The sequence below is a fragment of the Salvia hispanica genome, chromosome 2 (assembly GCF_023119035.1).
Source record: "Salvia hispanica cultivar TCC Black 2014 chromosome 2, UniMelb_Shisp_WGS_1.0, whole genome shotgun sequence".
NCBI classification, from domain to species: domain Eukaryota; kingdom Viridiplantae; phylum Streptophyta; class Magnoliopsida; order Lamiales; family Lamiaceae; genus Salvia; species Salvia hispanica.
Genome location: NC_062966.1, coordinates 6,830,667 through 6,838,010, shown reverse-complemented (window position 1 = coordinate 6,838,010; position 7,344 = coordinate 6,830,667). Strand labels below are relative to the sequence as shown.

The window sequence follows — 7,344 nt, the reverse complement described above, 5'->3', positions numbered from 1 at the left end:
AATTTGTATAACCAAAGTCGTTACTAACACATCCCTAGAATCCTATGAGTTTAGTTACACATGATGAAATAAGCTAAACACATAGATTGAAGGGAAGACAATTTGAACATAAAACTAAAGCAAATAAAACCCGTAGGTTGAATCCTTGTCGTTCTTGATGTTCTTGAAATCCTTCTCCAACTCCTGGCACAAATGAAGTACTCTAGCTCTTGAACTCTATGAATTATTTTGCAAGTAGAAACTCTCTCCTTTGATGAAGCTTGAGGTCTTATTTATAGGGAAAAACCAATCCTTGTTGTAGAAGGAAAATATCTCCAAAATATGGTAAATCTTGGAGCAAATCTAGGGCATCTCGGATTCGCCGCCTTTCTCCGGCGGGCCGCCGCACCTTGGCCGGCGGTCGCCGCACACATCCGCGGAGGTCGCCGGTCGCCGTCTGACTCCATATTTCCAAATTTTGCATTTGGCTCCCTTTTTCGGCTCAATTATGCACGTTTCTCACAAAACACGTCAAAATACCAAAATAGACAAAATATGCAAATAATGGACGTGTAGAGTGACTTTGACATAAAAAATGGACCAAATAATGACCTTAAAATAGTACAAAATCTGAGCGTATCAATGGTCTCAATATTTCGAAAGAAGTAGGAGTACAATTTAACAATATTATCCCTTTTGGGTGTTGTGGGAAGATGAATGGGCTTGTCGGCATTTTGTTTATAATTACAAGCCCAACAATGAGTACTTTCATGGAGTAGGTATTTTATTTTAATGTATTGGGTTGATTCGGTAGTTGGCAAAAGAGTTTAAATATGATATTCCTGAGGTTTATATAATTGTTTTTCTTAATGAATTGTACCTAACTCTAGGGTCCACGGAAACTATAGAGTCATCGGCACTGGTATTTAATATTACCTCTGTTTTTGTTTAGTTGAGTCTGTATTTTCTTTTGAATTATCTTATTATAATTGAGTCATTTTTTTTTTCAGTAAAAAAAATATAATTCATTTATTTTTTTCTCTATTTCTTTATAATTTTTTTTATTTTATTCTCCATTTACTTGACTCACTTAATATAATCTTTTTTTCTTAAATCGCATGCCAAATAAAATGCATCTACTACGAGTGACGACGAAGAAACGTAGAAAGTATATTAGTACTTATTATCTTAGTATTTTCTACTTGTACCAAAATTTACCTAGGAAGAGAGGAGATGAGCGATTGTAATTTAAAAAGAAATGTCGTCAGCAAACTACAATTATTTATCATTCGTAATTAAGGAAAAAGTGTCCAGAAAATGCCAACTAGTACTTCCCAACTATCTATACATATATAAAAGGGGAGTTTTGGAGATATTAACAAGAATGCCATTATGAATAATAATTTAATAATAATATTATAAAATGAAAGTTCTTTTTGTCGATTTTATGATAATTGAAGGGAGTATGGAAGAGGAAAATTTTTAGAAAACTAATGCTGATACACATCTTTATATACTTGTGATGAATGTAATAACTATTAATGTAATATATTAATGTAGACGTGCAAATCTATTTAAATAAAAATGTAGTTGATATATGCAATATGTGAGTATCATTATCAAAACGTTGGGATACTTAATTGTTTAAAAGATTATTAATGGCATCTAATTATCGCACAAAACCTTTCATACACGTTCACATCGTGGATCGTAACTATATCAAAATTACTTTATTAAAATTTCAAAATTCCAGACAATGGAAAACTCGTGAGGTGAAAACTAAATATTGTTATTTTTTTTTAATTCAAGATAATTAGAAAAATAGAAGTGAAAAAGTTTTGGAAATGAACAGGTTTTGTAAGCCAAATTAATTAATGATCTCAACAAAACTCTATAAATAGGAATTGACGTGAACGAACTCACTAAATCGGAAATAATGTACAAATTCCCTTTTACTCAAAAATAGTGAATTATTTTTTCAAATTTTTGGCTTATGTGCTTCGAACGTACATAGACAAGGCCAATGTTTCTCTCATGCATCTCTTCACCTATATATATTTATTTTAGAGGTATGTTATCCTCCATTATTTTCAGATAGTGTTTCTTCTAACAAGTTAGAACTTCTTTTTTGGAGAAAATAGTGGCGGTACATTATTGGGATCCGTGAGATGTGTTCGGGGCGTGGCCATGCCTGCGAACAAAGTGAGATGAGGGAGAGCCGCTGACGACGGATGGACTGGTTGATGGTAGAGAGAGCCCTTGGAAACAAGGTGCGAGTAATATGAGGTAGAAATAATATGTAGGAAGAGGAGGTGATGTGGGGTTTGTACTTGTACGTATATGTATATCGTTACATGCATAGGTATTAGTATTAAGGTTCTAGGCCTCCCATGTGTAATATTTGTAAGGATTGCAAGTGCATATGTATATGCGGAATTAGCTGCAATATAAATGGGGAGTTTTGGAAATATTTACAAGATTGCCATTTTATATTAAAAATTATAATTTAATTAAAACTAATTTTTGTTTGTGAATTTGTTTAGGGTTAACGGCAGTTTCATGGAAATTAAAGATTTCCAATAAATGTAATGAATATTGCTAAATATAATTATTATTTAATTAAAACTGATTTTTGGTTGTTACTAAAACTTCCGTTAAATGTAGTGAATATTGCAAAATAATTCAAGCAAACTTGAAGACAAACATGGCGTACAATTTTCTTTTTTAAAGGTACAGTTTATATTTCATGCATAAATTTATACTACCTCATTTTATTAGGAAAACATGACACTACATATTCCCTAATTATAAGGCAAATAACCGTTATTCACACTTATGTTTATCCGAAGTGGGGAATAGGAAAGGCTTCATCCCAAGGCAATTAATGATTAACATATGATCAAATTAATTTTAAAAAGTAGAAACGATTAATATGAAAAAAAATGCAAACAATCGTTAATCACAATTAATTTTAGTCTAAGTGGATAATATGAATGGTTTTTTAGAATATGCAGCGTCATAATTTATTGGCCTATGTATAAATATAACATTTGGAGCTTGATTACTGTCCACGCATTTTTACTTACCTTGCAATTATAATCAAATGTTCGAATCGGCTGTATCCACGGCTTGGCCACAACCGAAATTAAACCCCTTCAGGCGATGTCTTTGACTCCTCATTTCAACAAAACACTACTTCGGCTCCAATAAGTAATACCATTGGGTGAATAAATGCTTGGATGAATGAAAGCAATTTTTTTTTTGTTTAACGTTCCCATAGCCCTATTAATTGTAAAGCACTTTCTTAATATGAACATATAAACAGATTTACAGCCATGATTCCGGTAAAAAAACATATACTATCAGTAAGGATTATCAAGTAGGCCGACCCAGTGTAAGATATCGAATATAGATCTAAAAACCCAAAAATAGAATAAGTGATCAACAAAATAAAATTGAATTGGGACGGGGGGAGAATTTTATTGATATTTGGCTCAGTTGTTGGACATGATGAGTATATTTTAAAGTTAAGGGTTTAGGATTTAAGTTTCAAGGTTTGGTTTTTTAGTGTATAGTGTCACTATATTGCAATGAAATGAAGCTCGACAAGGAAGTGTCTCACCAGTGTATTCTTAAATTATAGCTTTTGACAAACAATATCTTAAATCTCATTAGGAGAAGTGGTAATTATATATTCTTTAGGATTTTTTTTGTTTTGTGTGATGTAATTTGCTTTATTTTTTAGTCTCACAGTTATTATATGCAACGATTAGGTGGGCCGGAAAACAACATATGTTGCCTGCCTGTGGTGGTTTTGTAGCATTCTTGGTTGTCATAAAAAAGGCTTTAGAATTGATAAGGATTTTAGTTTTCAAGGATGAGGTTGAAATTTCTTTTATCTATAATTTAATGTTTGAATATTATGTTCCAATATTGATTTGTAAACATTTTTACCTTCATACTATAACTTAAAATTTTATTACTCATTTTGTTCATTGTTATTATATGCTATGATCTTTTGTTTATAATTTTGTTTCAATCATATAGAAACTAACAATCAATGTTTTGAAAATATCTTAGTCCGTGCATAGCACGGGTGTAATACTAGTTTTCTATAATAAAGGACATAGTAATTTCCTCGAATAAAAAATTGGATGAATTTGATTAGATCCCCACAATATCTAATATTTATTGAAACCAGTTCAATAATTTCTATATTGCCCAAATTATTGAGGCAAGATATGACTTACACCTAATTTATTGAGTTGCGTATTAAATGCCATAATTTATTGAGTTACGTATTAAAGTAATACTCCTGTTTTTGTTAATAGATATCATTGATGAAATATAAAGTGGATCCCAAGCTAGGAAGAAGAAGTCATGGCGCGGACGTTGCAGCTGATATTTTTAGGTCAGGTGGTTTCTCTTGATTTGGCCGTCGTCAGCTACACAGTCTCTTTGATCACCAATCAAGGTAGTAATTAACTCGGTGTTAATTATGTAACTACGTTAATTCCCCAAACAAGTCAAATAAGCAGTGATGTGTCAATGGTGAAGGTGTGGATGCGCCAATGAGTGTATCATTCTTTTCATATTTGGCTCTAGCTGCAGTATACGGTACCGTATTGGTGTGGCGCGGACAAAAACTACAGGTATGAAATTTTAATCTTATGTTTTGGTATTTGAATTGAATTGACTCGGATCTAGTTGAGTTAGGACACAGGTATCGTGGTATTGGTATGTTTGTCTTGCGTTTGTTGATGTGCAGGGAAACTATCTTGGTAGGTAATTGAAATTTTGGTTCGATTATTTCACAGCTTCAATTGGAATAGAAATAGGAAAAGAAATTTGAAAATTCATTTTTGATTTTTGATGTATTGCAGTTACTAAAGCTTATCAGTGTACATCAATCACAAGCGTGACTTTGCTAGATTGTTGCACCATCGCATGGGCGATTCTTCTTACGTGGCTGTTCTTGGGCACACGCTATGTCGTCTTGCAGTTCTTGGGAGTAAGCCTTTCCCTGCTTGGCCTTGCTCTCGTCGTTCTCTCTGATTATAATCCAACTGCTCAAGATCGCATTTTCTCATCTTATAGTTATGGGATAATAATAATCTTTAAACTACATTTTTCCTATAAACTCTAAACTATAACCTGAACCGTTAGATTTCAAGATTTGATGTCAACAGATGATAAATAATGTCAACACAACATCAATCATTGACAATGTTGACATTTTCTGTTGACACTATTTGTCATATGTTGACATTCATAGTTTGAAGTTTGTATAATATATAGAGTTTGCATTTGATTGATAATAGCTGATCAATATTTTACAGATGCTTCAGAGCCTCTGTTAGGGGATATTCTTGTGATTGTAGGAACTATTTTCCTTGCAATGAGCAATGTCGGCATGATTGGTATACTGAAAAAGTATTCTTCTTCTTCTTTAGTCTTCTTCTCTAGTCCGTGAAATGATTGGATGTGTGGTGCAGGAGCTATGTGTGAAGAAGAAAGACCGCATTGAAGTTATGGCGATGATTGGGGTGTTTGGCATGCTCATCACTGGATCATGGATGTATCCTTCTATTTCCAATGATGCAACAATAATGCTCTACTTCCTTCCTTGACTTTTATTTATAGGGTTACATATGAGAGGAAGAGCTTTGGCTCAATCACTTGGTCTGCTCAACTAGTAAGCACTCAACACTTTTGGAATTATATTACATTTACTTATTGGGTTAACATAATTTCTCCCATTTGCAGGCATATTCATATGTTGGTTGCACAATAGCGAGCTTTACATTTTGCACACTAGGGCCTCTTGTTTTAAAGGTCATTCTTTCATTAATTAATCAATCAACTCCCTCCGTCTCTTGTTAATTGTCCACTTTCACTTTTTACCATAAATCATATTTCACTAACTAGTTTCACTCACATTTTATTATAAAACTAATATATAAAGTGGACTCATATTCTACTAACTTTTTCAACCCACTTTTCTTTATCTTTCTTAAAACCCATGCCGGAATTAAAGTGGACGATTATTGAAGGACAGAGAGAGTAGTATATTTGTCTCTCATATTATCAATCTACAGATGAGTGGGGCCACATTGTTCAATCTTTCTCTCCTCACATCTGATATGTGGGTTCTACTAATCAGAATCTTCATATACAAGCAGCAGGTTTTCTTGATTTTCAACACCTTGCTTTAATTTGGTGTTGACACCAATAAACTGACCTACTTAATTCAGGTTAAGTGGCTCTACTATCCAGCGTATGCACTTCTCATTCTGGGAATTTTCTACTTGACAAAGTATGTCTTCCCACTCTTAATCTTTTTTTGTATTTTAATTACCAGATTATCTCACCATATTCTTAACCTTAATTTATACTCATTAATATAGGGGAAATGATGAAGCCACAGACGTTGTGGATGACGACTATTGTATTGTTGAGGAACAAAATCCACATTTTAGAGATGGCAATCAATCTTGTGACAACTAGTAATTAAATTTATCACTTGGAATGAAAAAGGTGAAAATGGATGCTTTTTATTGTGGGTTAAAAAGATAGATGAAACTTATTCATTTAATACAAAACGAAAAAACATTGCAGTCTAATTTTTATCTATGCTACTACCCTCACTTCATTTGGAAAGTGAATTAAGATCACTGTAAAAGAATATGATAACTATAAAGGTATGTTTGATTTACGGTCGGTTTTGTAATGATAAATTTTAAAAGAACTCATGGACCAAAGGGAGATGTTGGCCAAAGTATAAACATAAAATAGAATAAAGTAGAAAAACTCTAAATATGATCAGTTGGGAAGGACGTGGGGTGATATTATGCACAATCACACAGTGACAAACTAGTCTAACTGCCATAATCTTCATACGTGGCCAGTTTATCCATTGCATTCCAACAAGGAATCATAGTATGAGCTTGATCCTCGTTGTCTTCATGATGTGCAACTTACACCTTTTCTTATGATTGGAACATAAATTGGAATAAGATGAGAACTATCTAACACATAACAATCAAAACTTCCAAAAGTGATATTATAGAGGATTGAACAAAAACATAAAGTAAATATCAATATGGAGACTCTTTCACTTCACTAAAGAGGCCTAAACATACTTTATATTCCTTATGCAAAGTTTATGTTAGTCAAAGAATAACAACAGTACCAAAATATCTTCTAAACATTCCAACCTTTAAGATTCTATAAAGAAACAACAATATCTTACTTGAGGCTTATTGTAAGTAGGCCTTGGTAACATCATGTAGGTAGATTATTTACTACAAATCAACTTGAAGAGATATTTTTATCATGATTGGTCATTAGCTGTGAATATGGATA

General features: G+C 32.7%; 1 pseudogene; it reads left to right on the top strand.

Moving 5' to 3' along the window:
- Positions 1 to 3,314: 3,314 nt before the first annotated feature.
- On the top strand, positions 3,315 to 6,631 carry LOC125206199 (annotated as a pseudogene).
- Positions 6,632 to 7,344: the final 713 nt, after the last annotated feature.